Source organism: Anas acuta, chromosome 5 (genome assembly GCF_963932015.1).
Source record: "Anas acuta chromosome 5, bAnaAcu1.1, whole genome shotgun sequence".
NCBI classification, from domain to species: domain Eukaryota; kingdom Metazoa; phylum Chordata; class Aves; order Anseriformes; family Anatidae; genus Anas; species Anas acuta.
In genome coordinates this window covers 29,409,986-29,430,893 of record NC_088983.1, presented here as the reverse complement: position 1 = coordinate 29,430,893, position 20,908 = coordinate 29,409,986, and the positions used below count along the sequence as shown (strand labels likewise).

The 20,908-nt window shown below is 40.5% G+C and overlaps 2 long non-coding RNA genes across 3 annotated transcripts; one reads left to right on the top strand and one right to left on the bottom strand.

Annotated features, from left to right (window-relative positions):
- Positions 1–7,658: 7,658 nt before the first annotated feature.
- Positions 7,659–10,280, bottom strand: LOC137857252 (uncharacterized). The gene is made up of 3 exons (XR_011097032.1): positions 10,167–10,280; positions 9,999–10,057; positions 7,659–8,758 (listed from the first exon to the last, which is right to left on the bottom strand). It is a non-coding gene; the product is annotated as an uncharacterized lncRNA (long non-coding RNA).
- Positions 10,281–10,433: 153 nt separating this feature from the next.
- On the top strand, positions 10,434–20,098 carry LOC137857253 (uncharacterized). Of its 2 annotated transcripts, XR_011097034.1 has the most exons (5): positions 10,434–10,514; positions 11,640–11,742; positions 12,153–12,216; positions 19,274–19,402; positions 19,961–20,098. It is a non-coding gene; the product is annotated as an uncharacterized lncRNA (long non-coding RNA). The 2 variants fall into 2 exon arrangements; XR_011097033.1 differs by having other exon boundaries at positions 10,452–11,742.
- Positions 20,099–20,908: the final 810 nt, after the last annotated feature.

The window sequence follows — 20,908 nt, the reverse complement described above, 5'->3', positions numbered from 1 at the left end:
CTGAAAGTGGCACTGCAAAAGCTTTGTAAAGCAGTTATCTGCAGTAACAGTCTGAGACTACGTGGGGCTGTGCAGGGTCTAGGTCTGAGCTTGACGTGCAAAGACTTCTAGGACCTTGGGCATTGTCTGGGAAGCACTCCTGAATTTGTTTATCTCTAAGGAGGCACAAAATCCTCTGTATATCACCCTCCAGGAGTAAGTCTAGGGTGAGGTTTGTACTTCTTGCAGCAATATGGTCTGGAAAGGGCTTTTGAACCATAGAGAGTAAAAACGGCCTTCCTAAGAGCAGGATGAGAGAAATGAAGGCACAACAGCTGTGTCAATAGGCCATGCTACACATGGCATTGTTTATATCCAGGGATAAATCAGTTCTGGATGATGGAATTAAATTGCAGAACCTTCTCACCTGGGGTTTGAAGGGCTTTGTTTTCTTAGGATAAATCTGTCTCTAAATATCTGCCACAGGTCATATAATTTGACTGCAGTTAACTAGGAGACATTACCTTGCTAAGCTACGAAAGATCAAAGACCAGTTCTGACCTGGACCTTTACCAAACTGTTATTTCCTCTATGACAGGAGGCTTCATAAGGATAGGAGCCTGTGTGAAGCAAAGTGATTACTTCTGCTGCCGTCATTCTTAACAGTACTGGCTGTAGCAGAGCATCCACCTTCATTCAGCTTAAATAAAAGCAGCTTTTCCATTCCCAGCTGTAGCCACAGACTACTAAAACCCTGTTTGTCAGTGACACGGGTCTTCTCTTTTCCCTGCTAACATAGGACAGTCTCAAATCCATTTCAGAAAGAAAGATGATGCTTTGGAATTGAATCTGAAATGAGAGAATCTGGGCTCTTTTCCCAACTCTGCCACGTACATCTGGTAGTCTTTGGGCAAATCTTAGCTTGATCTATTCTGAGCTATGTGGGACAGGCACTTTCTCATTTGTTATGCATACATGCAGCGCTTAGCACAAAGGGGACTCCAACCACTCATGAGTAACCAGTGAACAGATGGTAGTAAGTTGACGGTGTGACTAGGTATTCCCACTTTGATAATTTTTGTAGCAGATTTCATCTTAAAAAAGAAATCCTGCGAACAGCCCAGAAACAGAGGTATGTAAAAGAAAAATTAAATTAAAGAGACTATTTTCAATATGTCTTTCTCCCAGCTCTAAAATATGGAAAAGACTTTCCACAGTAAGAGCTGAGACATACTGGATGTACTGGTAAACTCCTGCTAAAGCCAAATGTCAGTGCTGTGCTTAGTAACATGGTAAGCCTGTCTTTTTGACTTCTAGAAATGGAGTCAAGGAGTCTTTGAGGGCAGATATTTGCTTAATCTCTCACTTGCATTCCCTCAGATGAGCTTTTTACAATTAGGAGTTTCCCCATTTGGCAATACTTCTGCATTGTCACAGTCAGAGATGACATAATGAACTAGTCTTACGCATATTCTTGAGCACTTCTGGGTAAAAATAGTGACCCTCGGCTTTAATCTTCAGAACTTCGCGTCTCAGCGCAGCTATTCTGATGACAAGGGTGAGCTGATCTGGCTAAGGCAGGAAACAGATGTATCCTCTTATTCTTAACATAAATTGTTGGGGTTTATTTTTTGGTTAGCTGCAGTCCTAATCTTGCTTTTGATCGAGTGCAGAGGAAAAGAGTAATTAGTGAAGTATTAGTGTTATTATTATTTCCTGACATTAACTCTCCTGCTACTTGTCCATCCTTTTCTCAGGCCCAGAAAAATGGTGTGTGGGTTTAGCATCTGAACGGCGTTTTTATTGCTAGTCCATCTCTGCGCTCTGAAGTAACACTGCGTCCACTCTACTGAAGTAGTAGAAAAAGTAAAAGTAAAAGAAAGAAACAAGAAATACTGCACACGGTCACAGTTATGTAGGTGGTAGGTGTCTCATAATAGTATAGCTTATGCAGGAAGGGGAGTAAGTTTTATTTGTGTAGTTTTCATACTTGAAGAACAGCTTTCCAAATGCGTCATTCTATCTGCATAACAAATGTAATAACATGTACATAGTAGTTTATAACAACTATATTATTGTATAACAACATATAATGACTGGTATCTACTAGGATGACTATTTGATAATAAAATTAATGATTCCTTTTCTCAGCATGGTTCTGAACGGTACAAAATCACTTTGTCCGTGGCTGTTACACAGGTAGCTGAGGCACAGAAAGAGATAGCTGATTTGCCAGACAACGCAGCCAGGAATTAGCACTCCATCTTATGAGGCAGAGACATACAACTAAGCACAGGAGTTTCTTCCTCCTCATTGCCTTCCATGAGCATGAGTTCCTCAGTATTTCTTACACCTCATAGTTTACACTACTGCAAGAAGCCTAATCCTTGTGTCATTTGGGTTGTGCAGCAGGCTGTACTAGCACATCCTTCCCTCCTAACATCTGGTCTGGACAGATACCCCAGGGACCATGAGGAGATGCAGAGTGCTTTTTTTCCCCTCTCTTTTCTTTTCTTTCTTTTTTTTTTTTTTTTTTTTTTTTTTTTTAGCTATTACATAATAGCTAATTTCTGGCTGCTGTATTTATCCCTGGTGAAATATTTTGTTTCCCTAAGCAGTAATGATAATACTACAGACCATATTGCAAACATTTGTGTAACTTTTTTTATACAAATCTGCTGCATATGTCCTTTTAGTTACTGTGGTCATTGTTCTCAGTATATCATAACTCTACTGCATAAGGCAGTTATGGAAAGATACTCCTCTGTTATATATAATGCTCTTAAGAAACAGAAATCCCAGGACATATTTCAAAGGCAAGATTTTATAAGAATGATAGGGTTTTACTTAAACTATATATCTATTCAAGCTGAGATAATCATTCAAGATCCAATCTAGTCTATTTCCAGAAATATCTTGGTTTTTCTCCATGATATTTGTATTTGTTGTCATTGTGATCAGCTGCTTTTAATATATTTTGACATTTAATTTTAAACCTACAGTTACACATTAGAGTCATTATGGCTACCAAGGCAAATTTAGTTCTTAAGCATCAGTATAGGTCAGTGTAACAGTCTGATCATATGTGCCCTCAACATTTCTGAAATTTCATCTCCCAGGATCAGGGCCGGACACAAGCAACTGCTCCATTAACAGGCTGGGAGCTCTCGCTGCATGTGGCAAGGTGGGGACTGCACAGCTGTAGCTTTCCTGCACGTAGTGCTGCAACATCCTCTCCTCAGAGGCACTGTGACTACCATGGTATTTCTTTCATAGGATGTGCGGGTATTTCCCTTTCTCAGACATCTGGATGAGCAGTGGTGAAATATGGAAGCTGAGGGGTAACTGAAAAACAGCTACACACTGCTGCATCACTATAATTTCTTAGACTGCTGAGCAAGAAAGGGAAACACCCTCTTGCCACACTTGCAAGCACTTTGTTGTGTTCCTTGCTCAGAGATGTTATTGCAACTCATAGTTAATCTTTTCAATCTCTTCTGTCCCCATGGAAACTTTGGACAGCAGAAAAAAATGGCACAGTGTGATACAAGTTGCTATAATTGCTAATGCTGGCCAGATTAGTTCTGTGCAGTCTCCTATTTTTCTTCTTCTTCTCCCTCATCTTCAACAAGAATATTGAATATGACAAATGATACTGATTTCAAACTGAAGCTCTTAAAGCAAAATGTACATCTTCTATGCAGATTGATGTGTTTAACTAAAAACAAATCTAAAATAGTTCTCCACAGAAACTGTGCAACTAATCCAAGTATTTTAGTTTGGATTACCAAAACCAATCCATCTAAACTGATTTGGGGGACCCATCCATGCTCCAGGGGTGTGCTACATCCATGCTTTTGTAGAGGAATGCTGATCTTTCAGATGAGATGCCTCTAAGGGAGGCACAGTTTGGGGGATTAGAATGTGCTGTTATGATTTCTATAAGTGTGTAACATTCACAGCATGCACAGTAGTATTTTGGGCTGTGATAACAGGGTGATGCAGATTGGAAAGGCCTCGTGTTACATCATCTTTGGTGACTGAAATTAAAAATTCTTGAAATGGGTGGAGAAAGAATTGTTATATTTCTCTGCCACCCTGAAATGATAAATGCTTGGAAAACTCTAAGAATTTTATTGAAGTGCCTAAAAAGAAAATATTTATGCTACACAAAAAAATCTTCTAGACCAGTCAGTAGCTGAATTTGAGTGTTCTTGTGTTGGTTTGAGGTTTCTATTATTTGATTGGGTATTTGTAGACAGATGGCCTCTTGTAACGTTAATACAAATAACTTATGTAGAGTGATTGTGTTGTGTAGTAATTGGGGAAATACTGAGGGATTAGGAAAGAGGAGAGCTTGCCAAAACCTAGTTTCTGTTTATACACAGTTAATTCCTTCTTATAGCAAATTAAGCTTTTCTTCCTTGGACATTTTCAGTTATTCTGATCAAGTAAAGCTAGTTTGGGATACTGAGAAATGGAGGTTTGTAGGTCAACCTCATCTTCCTGTGATGCTTCACTGGTATAACAAAGAAAAGGTGATCTGCGAGTACATTTTTGAGATGATTTACATAGCTAAACCACACGTATTTCTGAGCCTGAGCCAGCAAATCTATAAAATGCTATGAACTTCAGATGATGCAAGAAATGTTGGGAAGGGACTGAGCTGTGAACAGAATTGACCAAAAGAGAGCTGAATGGGAAATTTCTGTGTCCATTTCTCTCTCTCTCTTTTTTTTTTTTTTTATTGTACATTGTTCCTCCAGTCTACCTTTTGATTTGTACCGCAGTGTTAATCCAGCTTATATTTCTTTTAAATTTCTTTATCGCAACTATCACATTTATAAAAAATGTAAATAGGGAAAACAGTTAAAACTTCGCTTACAAAATCAGCAAAAGTATTTGGCAAACTTTACCAAGATGCAGTGTTTTAAACTTGTGGAGAATTTAGGATGTGAAAAAACTCTACTATTTCAATAATGGCATCAGTTGCTCCCCCTCTTCCTTCTCTTCCCTTGAAAGAAAATGTGACCAGCTTTCTCTGCTTTAGGTTTTTAGGTGACTGTTAAATGAAGCTATAAAACCGAGCTTATGGGGGTGAGGTGTTTTGAAAGACACTCATAGGTGAGAGACCCAGCAGGAGGAATACAGAAACCTCCCCAAACCTACTGTAGCAGAGTCTTTTATTAGTCTAGAACTGGAATGGAACTAAAAAGCAGATTCTTCTGTCCTGACCATAGAGAACTGCAATGTGGCTGTCCACACCTAAGCTGATTGTCTGCACAACCTTAAAAATCAATGCAGAGAAGGAGGCGCTTTTCGGATGTTCTCTGTCTGCTCTGCTGCTTGCATCAGATGAGCTGCATTGTGCCAGCCAAGTGATGTTCATCTCCAGGAACAGTTAAAGGAGCCTGGAGTGACTAGCTCAGATGTAGTCACCCCCACTGCAGGTAGCTCTGCTTGGTCATCTGAAACCCACCTCAACTGCCTGCTGTTCAACGGCTGTTCCAAACACCGCAGCTCACTGCCTGCAGTATATTGATATTTGCGCCTAAGCAAAAGGAGCTCTCTGACCTAAGTGGAGTTTCTCCTCTTGGCTGTTGACACTGAGACAAAATGCATCCTGTGATGAAAGGAAAGCATGTACAATGCAGTTCAAAGTATCAAAATGGTTTGCTGAGCTGGCAGGAAATTTAATTTAGCACATGGGACTTAATGCTGTGAAGATTAAATGTTCTTATTCATATGAGAATGAAAGCCTTGTGATTGCCTTATCAAATGAAACATGTGTAGGGCTTCCAGTCACCAGGCCATAAAAGCACTGATATACTTCTGCTCGTTACAAAGGTCTTTCTAGTCCTTCTTCTTCTTGCTCCTCTGAAAGTGTTTTTAGCTAAGACAGGATGACCAACTGGCATAACCTCATCTAGCTTGCAGGTTACTGTATCACCGATACCAATTTAACCCAAGACTCAAGAATTTCAAGTGGGTTGGATACAGACAAGGGAATAAGAGACCAGGGCAGGCTAGGAAACTCCCTCTCTCTTGCTTTGTAATTTATTTTTCCATAAAATTTTCCAGGATTTCATCAAACATTTCTGGTATTTCCAAGTCTGAGCTAACTTTTGAAGAGAGAGACATCTGTATTTTGATTCTTGGTAAGTTTTATTCTGTCCCACAAAAAGCATCAATGTCAGGTTCTAACCACATAGATGCACTTCCAATTCCTATATCTTTACACCCCAGAGTACTGAGCTGCAGATTGTTGGATGCTGGATAAAACCTGCTGCAGAGACACCTGGAAAGTATCAATACATGATTAGCATGTTGCTCTTCTCTCTTATTTCCTAGGCTTCTGCTATTGGCCATTGTCATTGACAGGTTGGTAGGCTACCAGGAGATTTTATATGATCCTTTAGGTCTCTCTTCAGCATAACACAAGTATGTACCATGGTAGCAGAGCTGTCACTCTGTCTCGTTAGGTTCCAGTGCAGCCAGTCCAACCAAACTTCTAGCTGGCTTGATGCTTAAATGCAAGGATCAGCTGGTGGCCAGTTTACTTAAACAAGGCCCTCACTAGCAATACTTGTGAATCTGAAGAGCAGCACAGATGCCTGCTGGGCAAAACCAGAGCTCCCACCCACTGAGGTCCCACTGGGGTCCTGTGACAACTGGTGTAGGTGTCTGTGCACAGCTGCTCAAAACTCCTTTCCTGCCGCTACCAGAGTGTGCTTATGTAGTCAGGGGCTGAATAACACTACTTCGGTAAAAAACATACAGAGGAAGACAATACAGAATATTCTTAATGGAGTATTATTAATAGTAAGAGAATAATGATAATATTAATAAGAGTATTAAGAATAGCCATGGAATTTCCAGTTTTCCTAAGAGTTCCAACCTTTTTCTGAGTGCTGCATAAAGGCAGCCTGGCATCATTTTTCTGGCTGGAAGCTAGAGCAGTTTCTGTACCCCAAATATAGAGAGCTGAGTACTCTGTATTATAGTTTTAGAAGATCAATAGGTCCCTTTGTTTAGAGATCTTGATGTTAAAAGAAAAAACCTCTTGTTTATGTGCTGCCTTGGCCTATTAGCCTTGTTTGTTACTAATAAAAGTTCTTTCAAAGCACTCTGACAGATCAGTCTTGAATAACTTTCCATAACCAGCAAAGCATTAGATAGGAAAAAATAGACAAGAAAAAAAGCCTCCTAAGGTCTGCCTTTCTACAGGCAATGAATCTTTGGGTATGAATTTCAGAGTGGGTAGAGAACGCAGTTCTGCTTGGCATGGAAATATATACTAAGTGGAAATTTAAAAAAAATAATCAGGAAATATCCTTAGCTTATCAGTTCTATGGGTGTATTAGCAACTTAGATGAGAATAGTTTTCATGATGAAAAGTTAACTGTGCATGCTTCTGAACTGTTATTGCAAAATAAGAGGAAGGGGGAAGTTTAATAACTAATGTTTTGGGTTGGGCTTTTTGTGATTTTTTACATATCTTTTAGCAGCTGTGGGCAGCAGAGCATGGAACGGACATGTTTCTGTTCTCAGATGGAAAAAAATAACCTTCAGAAATTTTCATTGGACAACATTCAGAAACTAAAAGCATTCAAATTTTTCTCTAGGCAAAGGAGAACATTTTATGAAAAGGCAAATCGCAGGAAACACCCAAACAGATGAAAATTTGAAATATTTTTTTCTGTTTTTTTTTTTTTTTTTTTGTAAACATAGTCTTTATCTGCACACCCAACCTATCAGTGCAGTTAGAAAGCACTACAGATACAACATTTATATAATGAGAAAAATCAGTTAATAAAATGATATTTAGAGGAAGATCAACATTTTCCAACTGTGAATGTCTAAAGTTATGTTCATAAGTCTTTAGGTTTAGCCTCCTACAGAAGACTATCTTAATTTTTAATAAGCTCTGGACATATGCAAATCCCACTGGAGTTGGGAGTACATGCTAATTTGAAAGTCAAATAACTTTTCTAGAAACTTACATACAGATTTCTAAGGTATCCATTCTCTTCACAGAAAGTATAAAATCAATGCTGTCTGAGCTGATGATACATTTAGGTCTTCTAAAAATCATTCTTTTTGGACCCAGATCTTCAGTTTTCAGGTTCAGTGTCTGCTTTGCTGAAGAGTCCACCTTGCTGCTCTCTCTCTATCAGAGCAGATGTGGACCAGTGAAAAATTTATGGCAAAAGTCTTGGCTAGGCCATGCCAGGGAGGCTGAATCTTGCTTTTTTTGGGAAGTACTTCAAGATAGAACTGAAGTACAGCACATGGCTTGTGTGTTACACTACAAGCCATGCATCCATACTGCCTTCAAGGGACTGCTCAAATGCTTCAAGTTAAATATCTGTGAGTACTCTATCGGATCAGAGGCCAGCAGATGGGGCAAACAGGGAGTCACCTGCCAACTGGAGGTTTTGTCCTACACAGTGGGACCCTCTGCCTTGCCTTTGTTTCCTTCTACACCATCCCGTGTCATACCACCTCTTCAATTTGCAGATCCCCTGCCAAAAACATCAGATCTCTTTAGTGACTGAATTAGATGTTTGCTTGCTCTGTAGGCAGCCATGGAGGATTGCGTAATAGGACAGTGCTGATGTTTCCACAGTGCTCTGGGGAAGCTCTGCTTTGCATTATTTCGGTGCCATGTAATGGTCTTAATTTTTTAAAGGTTACTTTTGGACACTGGATTTCTTGCTTATGCTTGCTGATTTCAGCTGGCTGAGGCTGATGCCGGCTCTCTGCCTTGCCTGACCTCCTGTGAAGAGGAAGCAAGATGATCCTTTATTTTTTCACAACCAGTCTCCAGAGGAGGAAAAGCCCAGTTCCCGATTCAATTTGCAGTGCTCTGCTATGCAATTCCCTCATGATACCCTCTTCCCTCCTCTTTTTTGCTGTAAATTGCAAGGGCTTCACCAACTGAGCTGCAAGCCTCCCTTGGCATCTACCTGTATCTGTAGCAGACAGGCAATATTTTCACGTAGCTCCCTCCAGACCTTTGAGTTTGCCTATGGAAACTTTGAATGAGCTGAAGTACTGTGGTGGATGGGTACAGTTGTAAAAATTGCCCAAAGCAAGGAAGTCAGATGTGCAAGAGACTAACAGCAGCACCACAGTGTCAACACTAGTGAGTCATCTCCCTGTTGGCACTAAGCACAAGGGTGACACTGCCCAGCAGTGACCCAGAAGACTAGGCCACTGCTTTTCTTGCAAATAAGTAGTGTCTTTTCCACCCTGTACGACAAAGGTCTTTATTTCTTCAAGCTAATGAGACCACTCTCTATACACTGAGTTCAGCTACATTTAAGCAACTTAGGTATATTGTATCACAGCAGAGCTCCTTGGCATTTATGCAAAGGGAAAAAATTCAAATGAATAAACTCATGTTTTATGACTCAGCAGACAGAGTCTCAGTTTCTGGCTTTCACACAATCTTTCTCTGCAACCTTGGGCAAACTACTTAATTGCTTTCTGTGCCATCTGTAAAAACCTTCCCTTCTCTGTGCCTCCTATTTTATCCATAACCACTTTAATGCAAATATTATCCTACATATTTGCATGGTACCTACCAACTAGGAAACTTTGCTCCTGGTAATCCCTAGGCAACATTAGATTTAAGAATAAACTAGTAATATCTGAGTAACATCAATCTATTTCAACCTACACTCCTTTAACATGTCTTCTGGATGTCTTCCAAATATTGCCAAACTAGAAATGAAAGCACTAATAAGAATGTATCTCCTGTCATGTAGTCTGGCTAGAGGTTCCACAAATAGGGAGCTTTCAGTGCTGAAGACTGAGCACAGATGCCATGCCAGCAGGGAACAAGGCTGCAAACGGAGAGTTGGAGCCATGAGCTGCCTGGCAGTTACTGTGAAAAGTGACCTTTTTATTCACTGTAACATTCTTTGTCTCATTTTCTTCCTGCCAGAGTGGTGTGTATACAGGTGGGCAGAACCTAGGAAACACAACTCCTTGCCTTGCTATGTCATGCTTACCGTTATTGGGGAGCATTTTTTTTCCCTCTTGGATTTGTACCTCAGGTTCTGTCTGCCTCCTGTAAGAGATTCCCAGGTACAGATCAAGGAAGGGGAAGGTGAAATACTTTCTGAAGAGTTGCCTTTGGAGGTCAGTAAAAGTTATAATACATGCAATACATAAGGTACCTTATACATAAATAAAAACCCGTTCTTCTGAAGTTTGGGCAAATCTGACACAGTCCATAACAAAACATTTTGAAAATAAACAAATGCTGAAAAAGAAGAGAAAAGAGAACAGGCAAATATATCTACCAACCTTCCTTCTCAATCCATTTCAGGTGGGCCCAATTTTGCCTTGAAACTACATTCAAGCAACAGGGTGGGACTAGTCTCTTTCAGCAGTATGCAAGGGCTTTATAAGCACTTGTATAAGAGCAGCTCTCTTTTTGCTCTGTTTTCGCAAGCCTGTAATGCCTATGCCTGTATCAAGACTTAGGAGATTCTTCAGCACTGTGCTGTTTCCGGCGGTGTGAGGTAGCTCTTAGAATCTCTCCATAGAGGTCTGGTAAAGTAGGTGGGGTAATTTTGTTTATGAGTTGGCCCAGAGATTTGCAAAGGAGAAGAGAGGATGGCACAGTCTTTCCAGACTCCTGTTCCAGTTGGAGGGAGACTTCTGTGGCCTGTTATGAAGTGCTGGAGGTTTACATTTAGCTTTTCCTGTCGGAAGAAATAGATCTGGCAAACAGCCAGCTAGCAAGCTATTTCTGGGAAACTACTTTCTTAATAATTAAAAGCACCTGGGCAGACTTTCCTTGTCCAAACAGCACTGTCTAGCCAGGCCTTGGGGTCAGATTCAAATGTGGAATGGCTTTAGCAGTGGCAGAAGTTTAGGAGTTCACGGTACTCCTTTGCCTTGTGCAGCTTGGATGTCCATTTGTGCACCTGAACTAAAGTTGACAAAGGACTGAATGAAAGTCTGTGACCTCTAAAGTGTCAAAAGCTCCTTAAAGCCAAGTGCTCATTCTGGTTGTGCCAGATGTTCAGAGACAATGAAATGAACTTAAAAAGTATGTCTTCCCCTGTCCCCAACAATGTATTTTGGATGGTGACCCTGTAGGGATCATGTTTTTAGACTTATTCCTGCGATCAGGAGGGACCCAGTCACACTTCTTTTTAAAGAAGAACTGGGAGTCTTTCCTACCTGTGATGCAGGTGTAGGTACTTCTGGAAGATGAAAAAGCCATTCTCATGATGAGGCTGGCAGTCAAACTGTTAAAGGTGGTGCTGATCTTGAACTCATTTGAAATGAAATGAATTCAGAAGAATTGAGATGACTGGAATTATTTATAGTTGAATATAGTTGTGTGAGATCAGACTTTGTATTTAGGCGGCTCCTACTTCCTTAGTAGCTTTATTAGTCAATAGGTGTCTTTTTTGAAAGCATGATGCTTCTACCCGATGTCATCTAGGGAGGGAATGGGGGACTGGCAGGGCATCCTGAGAAAACATTTCTCAGTTGGCTAACAGCTGTCTTCCAGCTTATTCTGCCAGAACCTAGATGAGGCAGTAAAGCTTTCACTGCTAAATGTGGCAGTTCCTGTTGTTCGTGGGATACCAGGAAGGAATATGGCCCACATTTGTGGATAATGTGCATTATAGATGCAGTAGGCCAAGTACAGCAGTCCTTTGTGTCCAGGGGAGAGAAATGAGAGAATGTACTTGGCAACTACCCTCTAGAAGGGAATAGCACCACCATTAAATGGTAAATAGGTTCATTATCTCTTCTGTCCTATAGCTACTACTTATGTCTATGTATGCCTTAACCTCTACCTCAGCCCGTTTTTGTATACAGCATCCCAAACTTCAATAAAACACACAAGAAAGGCAGTAATTACCACACAAAATTAAACGGATTAAGATAGGATGCTAGATAATCTACTTGGAGAAAAATGTAGCTGAGCTGTCTTAACTAAATGAACTTGTTCAGAAAATCTAAGCTTGTAAAGAACACGTAGATGACAATAAGGATTAATTATCATGTCTCGGGCCAAAACCCGAGGACTTCTTCAGAAGGAGATCAGCACATAGTTCTGTTAATTAACCAGAGATAAATACTGAGATAAAAAATATTTATGGTTTTAACTTTACTCTTTACTGTTCTGTTACCTTTAGATAAAAGAATTGCTAACTCTTGGAGATACATGCTTCCTTGAGTCAGAAGTGGCTAATGGACTGGGTAAGATTAATGTTGAGACCAACTGTTAGGGAAAAAAAAAAAAAAATTGGATTGTATTTATTTGTCTCACCAAACCAGATTTTAATAGTAGAAGCAAACTCAACTTGTGGTACAGAAAGAATATACTTTGCAGAAGAGAAACATAATCAGCTTTATCCCCTAGTTTAAAGACACTGGTTAAAGGAAATTAATTGTGCAAAGGCTCCATTACCATTCCCTCTGACAATCACTAAAAAGCACAAGCACATTCTCTATTATCTGCTGCTTTTCTGAGCTGCAGGGATTAGAATCTCTCAAAAGGACACCACTTTGAACCTGCAAGGCACCCGCTTGCCTGAGGTTCAGGTAAGGTTGGTCAAACTGCCATGATAGGTGGGCATGGGAAGTCTTCTCATGGCAATGATGCTTCCCCCTTATCAGGTGTTAAGTGTCCCTCTTGGGGTGTGTTAGAGAAAAGAAGCCAGTGACTGAGAGCAGAGAACCCAGGCCTAGCCAAAAGCATACCTGGTTTGTCAAAAATAACAGCACAGTCTGACAGGAAGCCCATGTGGTGTATTTATGGCCACATCTGCAGTGCTTTCAGCCATGGATAGCTCTGCCTCCACTTTGCAGCTTGTGGTGTGGCAGCAGCAATGCTTCTTGAACAAGAAAACTAATTTATTTTTTTTTTTTGTAGTGTATCCCTGCTTTTGACTTGCAGCTTTAATATTGAAGGTCTGTGCTGTATGATTTATGTTCCTTGTCAGCCACTTCAAATATTTCATTTCCTTGCTTTGGTATCACCTGGAGGTATGAGTCTTGTGGAGAAATAAGGCAGAAATTTTCTGCCATACCCCTGCTATCTGTTTTGCTTTCACCCCATTCTCTTCCTGTTTCCTTTCTCCCTGGCCACTGTGAAGTTATTCCTTGCCAAAAAGGGGTGTTTTTACAGTGACACAGAGTATCTGTACTGCTGTAAAGCCCTGCTGAAGACAAGACACTTGTTTATACTCAAAAGGAGTTATGTGCTTAATCTGGGCTGTCTTCAACTAGCAACAGAGATGACAGTTACAGCTCCTTAGCCAGTCACTCACGGGGGGGGCGGGAAAAATAATCAAAAAAACTTGCATCTTTTCTGGCACAAATATAGTCTGTAGTGCTATTGCCCTTCTGCACTGTCTCACTTTGGAGTTTGCTAGCAGATCTGCAGCAATTAGCAAGGAGGACAAGTATGAAAATATCAGATGATCACATGCTTTCATATCCTGTAAAGTTCCTATAACAGTGTATATCTATGCAGATGCACTTTGGGAAGTTCAGGATCTTTAGGAAAATGAAATTTTTGAGTTTTAAGAGAGCAGACTATTCACCCAACCTTTTTAAGTTGTCAAATAGCTATAAAATTAACTTGGACTATTGCGGGTGAGTACTTGTTGAAGCAAGCAGAATCTAATCTATCAATTTCTAAGTGCCTTCCATGGAATTTATTTGTAATTGTTGATGTGGCTTCCTTGCCCTCTGGGCACTTGTTTTCTTGCAGAACAGAAGCACCATTCAGAACAGCCTATTGTTTAACTAAGGAATCGCAGGTGGAAACATCACAGACTGAAACTATTAATCCAAAAAGCAATGTACTAGTCTGTCATTTTTGTTCATATGTAAGTGCATCTTATTAAAATATGGGGGAATAGCAATAGCAGTACTTCATTGTTTGTTTTGTTGTTCATTATTTCAGCTAGAGTTTAATGAATGTGAGAGCTTCTTTCCAGGAGCATAAGGAAGGCACATAGCACTGACTGCTGAAGTGGTAGATAGCAGTTTTTCCTTAAGAAAGTAGATACTAAAACAAAAAATCTAGAATCAGAATCTGGGATCTTTGAAAGGGATATAAGCCAACTTGGCATTCAATTCTCAGTGAGAGTTGAAAGGTCAGTATAAGAATTTGGCCAGATAAGCCTCAGCATGTCTTGCAGGATGTTTAGGGCTGTGGTGCCACTGTAAATAGCAGGTTATTGCCAAAACATCATTTCCAGTCAGACAGGACAAGTAAATGAACAAAGATCAGAGTGCATCACCAGGCATTAGAATTGCAAGTGCAGGGATGCAAATTCAGAGCCAGGGAGTGTAGCCATGCTAGCTGGGATGTGAACTGATAATTTTTTGATGTCAGCTTTTGTTTTCTTCCCAGGCAGATGTCTTCCTAGCCTTCTTGCCATTGCTTTTCAAGCTCGGTTGGTAGGTTTTATTACCAAAATTCTTGAAACCATCCCAATTCAATCACACTGGTTTGAGCCCAGTAAATGGCACCTGGTAGCCACCAAAAAGAGGCTCAGGATGGTCTCAGTCTCTCCTTTTGCTGAATACCAAGACTGCAGGGACTCAAACTTAACTTCCTTGCTTTTTGCCTTTCTGACACTTCTTGTATACCTGTGTAAAAGGCAAGAGATATTCAGCTTAAAGCTGGCATTTGTGCGGGTTATATGTAAAACAGGATAGTTGTGGTCCAGCCAGTATTTTTATTGCTCAACTTACTGTTTTTCCTGCTTTATTATAGTATTATCAAACATAGATTGCTATGGAAAAAATCATGCTTCAATACTGTATGTGAAACGAGTACAAGAGGATGTGTCCACATCACTTTCGGGGGCTATCTCTGCAGTGGAGCAAGAGTTGGTTGATTCTGAAAACTGTAGTCACCTAGGACATCCACCAACAGTTCTCCCCCAATCTAGCTGATATGCATCACCCTTGAAAAACATCTGCAATCTTGCATAATTACTCCCCATTATTTTTATTTCTTGGGGGGATGAGCTGGACATCATGAAAGTCTGGTTAGCCTAACCCTAACCCCTAACGCTAACCCTCTGCCACTCAGTTAATGTTGAAAATAGGGGAAAAGGAGGCTTGATCATTTTGTCAAGAAAATCAATACTTGCTTTTTAATTTCTTTAACTTGTTCCTTCTTTAATATACTGATATTTGCCACTTTGGGATCTGAGCAGTCATCTATGGCTGGAGATTACGGTCCTTACATCTGGGAATCTTGGTTCTGTTAGTTACCAGTCATTTTGGCAAGTGATGTCACAGAGCCATGGTGTTGCAAAGTTTAAGGCAGATTTTTTTAGAGATGGCAGGATCATAGTAGGACATCGTGGCAGATGGTACTTCTGGACAGCATAGACTATTCAGCCACTGCCTTTTTTTTTTTTTTTTTTTTACTGTCCTATGACAGAGGTCCCCAGTCATATCCACACCTGCTAGTTCACATTGGCCAGGTGACTTCACTTGTTCAGTAGAGCAGACTCAGCAATTGTGAAGCTTTGTAGCACAGCTTTAGAAATTATTCTGATGTCATTCCTTTTATATTGTGTGGTGTCAATTTTTTTGGAAACAGTTTTTCTCAGAGAATTAGAACAATTGAAAGTGATTCCGCTCAAGTTCTACATGCTAAAAAACATCTATGTGTTTTATTTTAGTAAGCAGGGAGATGAGGAAAAAAAAAGCTTGTAAGGTGGGGGAGAAGGGCAAACCTTTCTACCAGCTGCACAGGCTCCCAGATTCTCCCAGTATGTTCCAGACTCATGTCAGTTCCTGGTGCTTTTTGCTCTATATGCTACCTCAGACCTGTCCCTTATTTATGGGCTGCTGAGATACGGATGTGCCCTTTGGTAATCCCTACAGAGATTGTCTGTCATGAACATTGCTCTCCTGTCTGAGTAAAGCTCTGTATGTTTACTGTGCTAGTAGTCCTTTGCAACCCATGACATTATTCCTGCGTGAAGTCTAGTGACTACATGGGATGGCATTCATGAGACAGGTTATAGGGCCAGGACTTCTTTCCTACACCCATTGAAGCTAAGCCTATTTGTTGCTGCATAGAAGACAGCCTGCTTACAAGACTGATGCCAGTTTGAACTTGAGTCACTTACAAAAATGTTCTGTTGTCTTGGGAGTAGCTCAGGTGCTGCAGATGCTTTGGAGTGTGTTATTCTGTGGGTTTTCAATGCATATTTTCCCCTCAATTATTATGTAAAAGATATCCTCCCTGCCCACCTTCCCTCCCACTCAGGAAACTGGCCGCTGAATAAGTGTAATAGATTGACTGAAGGTGTTTCCTGCCTCCAAAAGTCATTTTCAGTTATTGCACTTTGAAGTCTTGTTGAAAGTCAGGTCTAAAAAAGAAGACAAAAGCTTGTATTCAGTTTGTTCTCTTTTCTAGCCTCCACCATGGCAACAAAAAGCAACTAAAACTGTCTTTCTCCTCTCTCTCAGTCCAAAGAAAACCACCCCAAACCTGGCCTAACCAGGACACAGAAGTTAACTTTCCTCTTTCAAAAAGTGACATTGCCTTTCAATGTCCTGTTTGGTCAAATTTCACCATCCAACTTAAAGATGGTCATGCCAGCAGCTCAGTACACCTTTTATTCCTTGTGAGGAACATAAGAAAAAGCAGAAACGTGCTGCTTAGGAGTTACAATACTACATAGCAGTCCTCAGCCAATAGTTCTGGCAGCTACAGACTGTGGAGAACTTATGTGAGCAGAAACCAGGTTATATCCACATCCAACTTCAGAGACATTCCAGCATCTATTATAACAGTAGAACTATCCCAGGTGTAGTACTAAATAGGTGTTCAACTTTTTTTTTTTTTTTTTTTTTTTTTTTTTTAACCAAAGCTGCTGCTGAGCATAGCATTTGCTGCAAATTCTTCATTTTCTGCAGGCAGCTAAACACCCCAGGAAGATCCACAGCACTCATGAAGACGTTCACCTCCATAACCTTTTAATGAGTGTAGCATTATCCTTTTCATGCACTGCTCTGCTTTCGAGGACAACTTCTAATTTCATGTCCAGCATTTGTCTTGTCTCTGAGGCCAGACAGAGAGACTGAATTGTGTGCTGTGATCTTCCATTTGATTTGAGAACATCTGAACCAAATTAAGTACAGATTTTTGTTCTGTTTTGTTACTACTTGTGTGTGGACATGTGTGCATATATATAAAAACCTTCTCCTGTGAAGACCTTTAGTCAATCTTTTAGTCAATCTTTTCTTTCAAGGTTATTTTAAAAGCAGTAGAACTGGATTTGTTCCCAGGACAACACTGTACATTATGGTGATGTATGTTTTAGTTTATTCTCCCCTTATTCCTCTGTTGCAATATAAAAGGGACTGGAGTCCTGCTTTCCTAGTTGTTCCCAAGAGATGCATCTGAGTTCAGTGGTACATGGAATCCTGAAGGACCCTTTTGGGGTTTGAGGAAGTGGTGTAAATAAGAGTCAGAGCGATGTCAAGCAGAAGGAGCACTTTGGGCTTACATTGCTTCAGGGCGCTGAGCAATGATGGACAGGACAGAAGGCCGTTTGTCATTCAGCATGAGTCACATAGGTCCTGTCTTACCTGAATCTGTGAACTTACAATGGCAAGCAAGAACACACACCACTTTTTGGATCCCAGTCTGAAATTGTATCACTGAGTGCTTCCTCTTATTAATAACAATAGCAACGTACACTTTCCTCACCCATTGTCCTGTCTCGCCTATTTAAATGGCAAGCTGATGCTAACACTTATTTTTTGATGAGTGCTTATACAACACTTTTGTACAGCAAGGCCCTGTTTTGGACTTTGCTGCTGTAAGCAACTAAGGAATGAATGCTCTGCAGGGGAGGCCACAGATAAACCTATCCAGCCCAGTGTCCTGTCTCCAGCAGCATTAGGAGATCGTGCTTAAGAAGAGCAAAGAAAACTGACCGCCATCTCAGATCCGTGACTAGCATCCAGTCTTTGATTTGGGATGCTGCAGACTCACCTCTGCCTTCTTCCTGTTTATGAACATGTCCTTAGATTTGTCACCCTTCTTTATGGAACTGCTTATGCCATTTGCCTTTAAAACATGCTGTGGCTACAGATTGCTATGTTTGCTGCCTGTTATGTTTAAAAAAAAAACAAAAAAAAAAACACATTGCATCTGTTCTAAGCCAATGTCTTACTAGTTTTGGTATGTGTTTTTTGTTCTAGGTGGGATTTAATGAAGAAAAGCTCTTCATCCTATTTTTGGGTAGCTTTCTCCGCTCCATTGAAAAATGTTACCTTCTTAAGTCTTTGTAAGACAGCTGTGCCATCATCTATGTCATTTTAACTGCCTTTCCCTACAAAGTCCATTATGTCCTTCTTGTGATGCTGAGACTAGAACTGCATGTCAGTCAGGACGTGGGTGCACCTGGATTTTATGTACTGGCAAAATGATGTTCTCTGCATTGTTCTCAACACCCTTCCTGATGATGCTCAACAATGTGAAGCCTCTTTTGGCTGACACTGCATTGAGCTGATGAATGAAACTGTGAATAACTAATGAGACTATGCTATTGTGATCGAGGCTGGCTGTGGTATGCAGTTAAATATAGCCATACTGATTTTTTTAGAAACTATTTAATTGCCAGTCTCAGTGCAAGACTGATATTATCGGCCAGGATGACTGCTCTGAATTGGACTGCTTTGGATTACTGTATATTTTTGCAGTCTCCCCTTTCTCTCTGCCTGGAACATCAATAGTACACCTTACTGTACAAACTAGATTGCCCAAAAGTAGTATGCCTGTACATTCCTCCTGGATTTGTGAGCAAGAGCCCAAGGCCACTTTTAAACTTAGGTCTCTTGTTCAAAAACTTGATTATGAGGATGTGGAAACACTTCTCTCTTATGCTTCCTTTTGAAGAGGTTTTATGACTCAGATGCACAAATTAACTTTCAGATGAAAGTATGGTGGAAGCTTTAGCCCAGGAGCAACACCTACCCTGTTTTATAATCATGTCACGCATATAGCTTTAACATAAGCCTGTAGAATAAACACAATTTACCTATAGAAACAATTAGGCAACCGCAGCTGTCATTCAGGGAATTTCCAGCAGATTAGTAACAAGCTGTGAAGAGCCTGTGGCCTGAAATGCAACCTTGAGCCTCTAATTCCTGGATATTATTTGTGTTGAGATGGTTATTGCTGCTGAACAATTAACAATTAACACCTGGAAAACTCTTTAAAAAATCTGGGCTTTTATTTATTTATTTTCTTTTCTGTTTTCAGCATGCTATGTCCCACATTCTGGCATGAATCACAGCTTGTTGTCATCCAGCTCTTTCCTGTGGTCTGCATGGCTAGCATTCAATGACAGCATGCTATAGAGAAGAATCATTGATCCAAGGAAACTATGAGGTACACTTATTGTTGTTTCTCCACTGACCTCTCAAAATACAATCAGAATAGCCTATTTTGTAATATTCACCCAAGAATTTTAAACAATCTAGGGGAGATGGATGTTTCATCAGTGTACATACAAAAAGAAGTTTGCTAACATTTTTTAATGAATCGAGTGGAAATTGCACCTCTGTTTTATGTTACAAAGTATTACATTCTTATATTTATTGACACTTCCTACTGTGGCCATCTTTGGTATATATGAGCTTATTCAAATGCCAGTGAATCCTGATAGGTCACATCAGTGCAGCTGGTGTTGTGTCACTGATTGCATACTTCTAGCACACAACAAATGTCTCTGGAAATGAGCTAGTCTTCTGAGGTCTGGTAACAGTCACTGGGTATTGTACCCTAAAACAGTAATGAGCATCCTATGCTTTATGACAGTTTAATCTCATTATTTAAGAAGCTGCTGATGACAATGCTGCTAGTGATTGTTACAATCAAAGATCTGCATTAAGGCAGTTCTGTCCTACAGGCCTAGAAATACTGTTTTGCTACGTGTAAATTTCACAGGATTCATACAGTTTCTTGCTGCTGTGGATGTTCCAGAGATGTGACTACCTCCCAGAACTACACAGGCCTCTTTTTTCAGGTAATTGACATACAAGTAGTTGTGAGGATTCAGCCACAAGTATTATATGAAAGTAATTATCATAGATTCTGCATAGCCTGTACATGGAAAGCCCCTTCAGCTATGATGGATCCAGACAGACATGCTTTTGTGAAAGAGTTTTAACTTCCTGTAGTGACGATACAGCTGGCTGGTTGCTTTCTGGAGCAAGGGATTAAATGCCTGAAGAAATACAGTACTTGCTACTTCTAAGATGGGTTCTGTGGGCTACTGAGGAAAGAAACATGAGCGAATTTGAGAGTCTGGGAATAATGTGAGTTTGGGAATGGCAACTCCAGCTTCAAGATCCTTGTAAATTTGAACAGGTCAGAATCCCATTTCTTGCTCTCTCGATGCCACTGCTGCTTGAATCAGTGGAGAGATTCCCACTGAATTTTAAGGCTGGCTGGATTAGCTGTTAGACTGTTGTACTGGAAAGGCACGCAATCAAAAACACCGCGATGCTCTCGCTGTGAGCTGGAACTGAGGATGGCCAAGTACAACTGCTCAAGTGCAGTTGTGCAGCATAACCCTGATGTGCCGCCATGAAGGTGGTTGGTTGTGTTTAGATGCAAGTGAAACCCTGCCTAGGCAGGAGCTGCGGTTTGGCATCTTAGAGCCACCAGGGCTCTCTGCAGGCACAGGGAGCTACAACAAGGAGCTTGAGTCAGAGGTGTAATTTCCAAATTGTAGGGTTTGATCTGCAGAAGTTATCCCAGTGTTAACTTCACTGCAGCCAGTGAGACTTCTGACCGTCATGTGGCTTACCAGGAAGAGCCTTCAACTGGAAAATAATTCTCAGGTGCCTTGCACAGAATGGAAAGTCTAGAAAAGATGATTTTATTACAGGA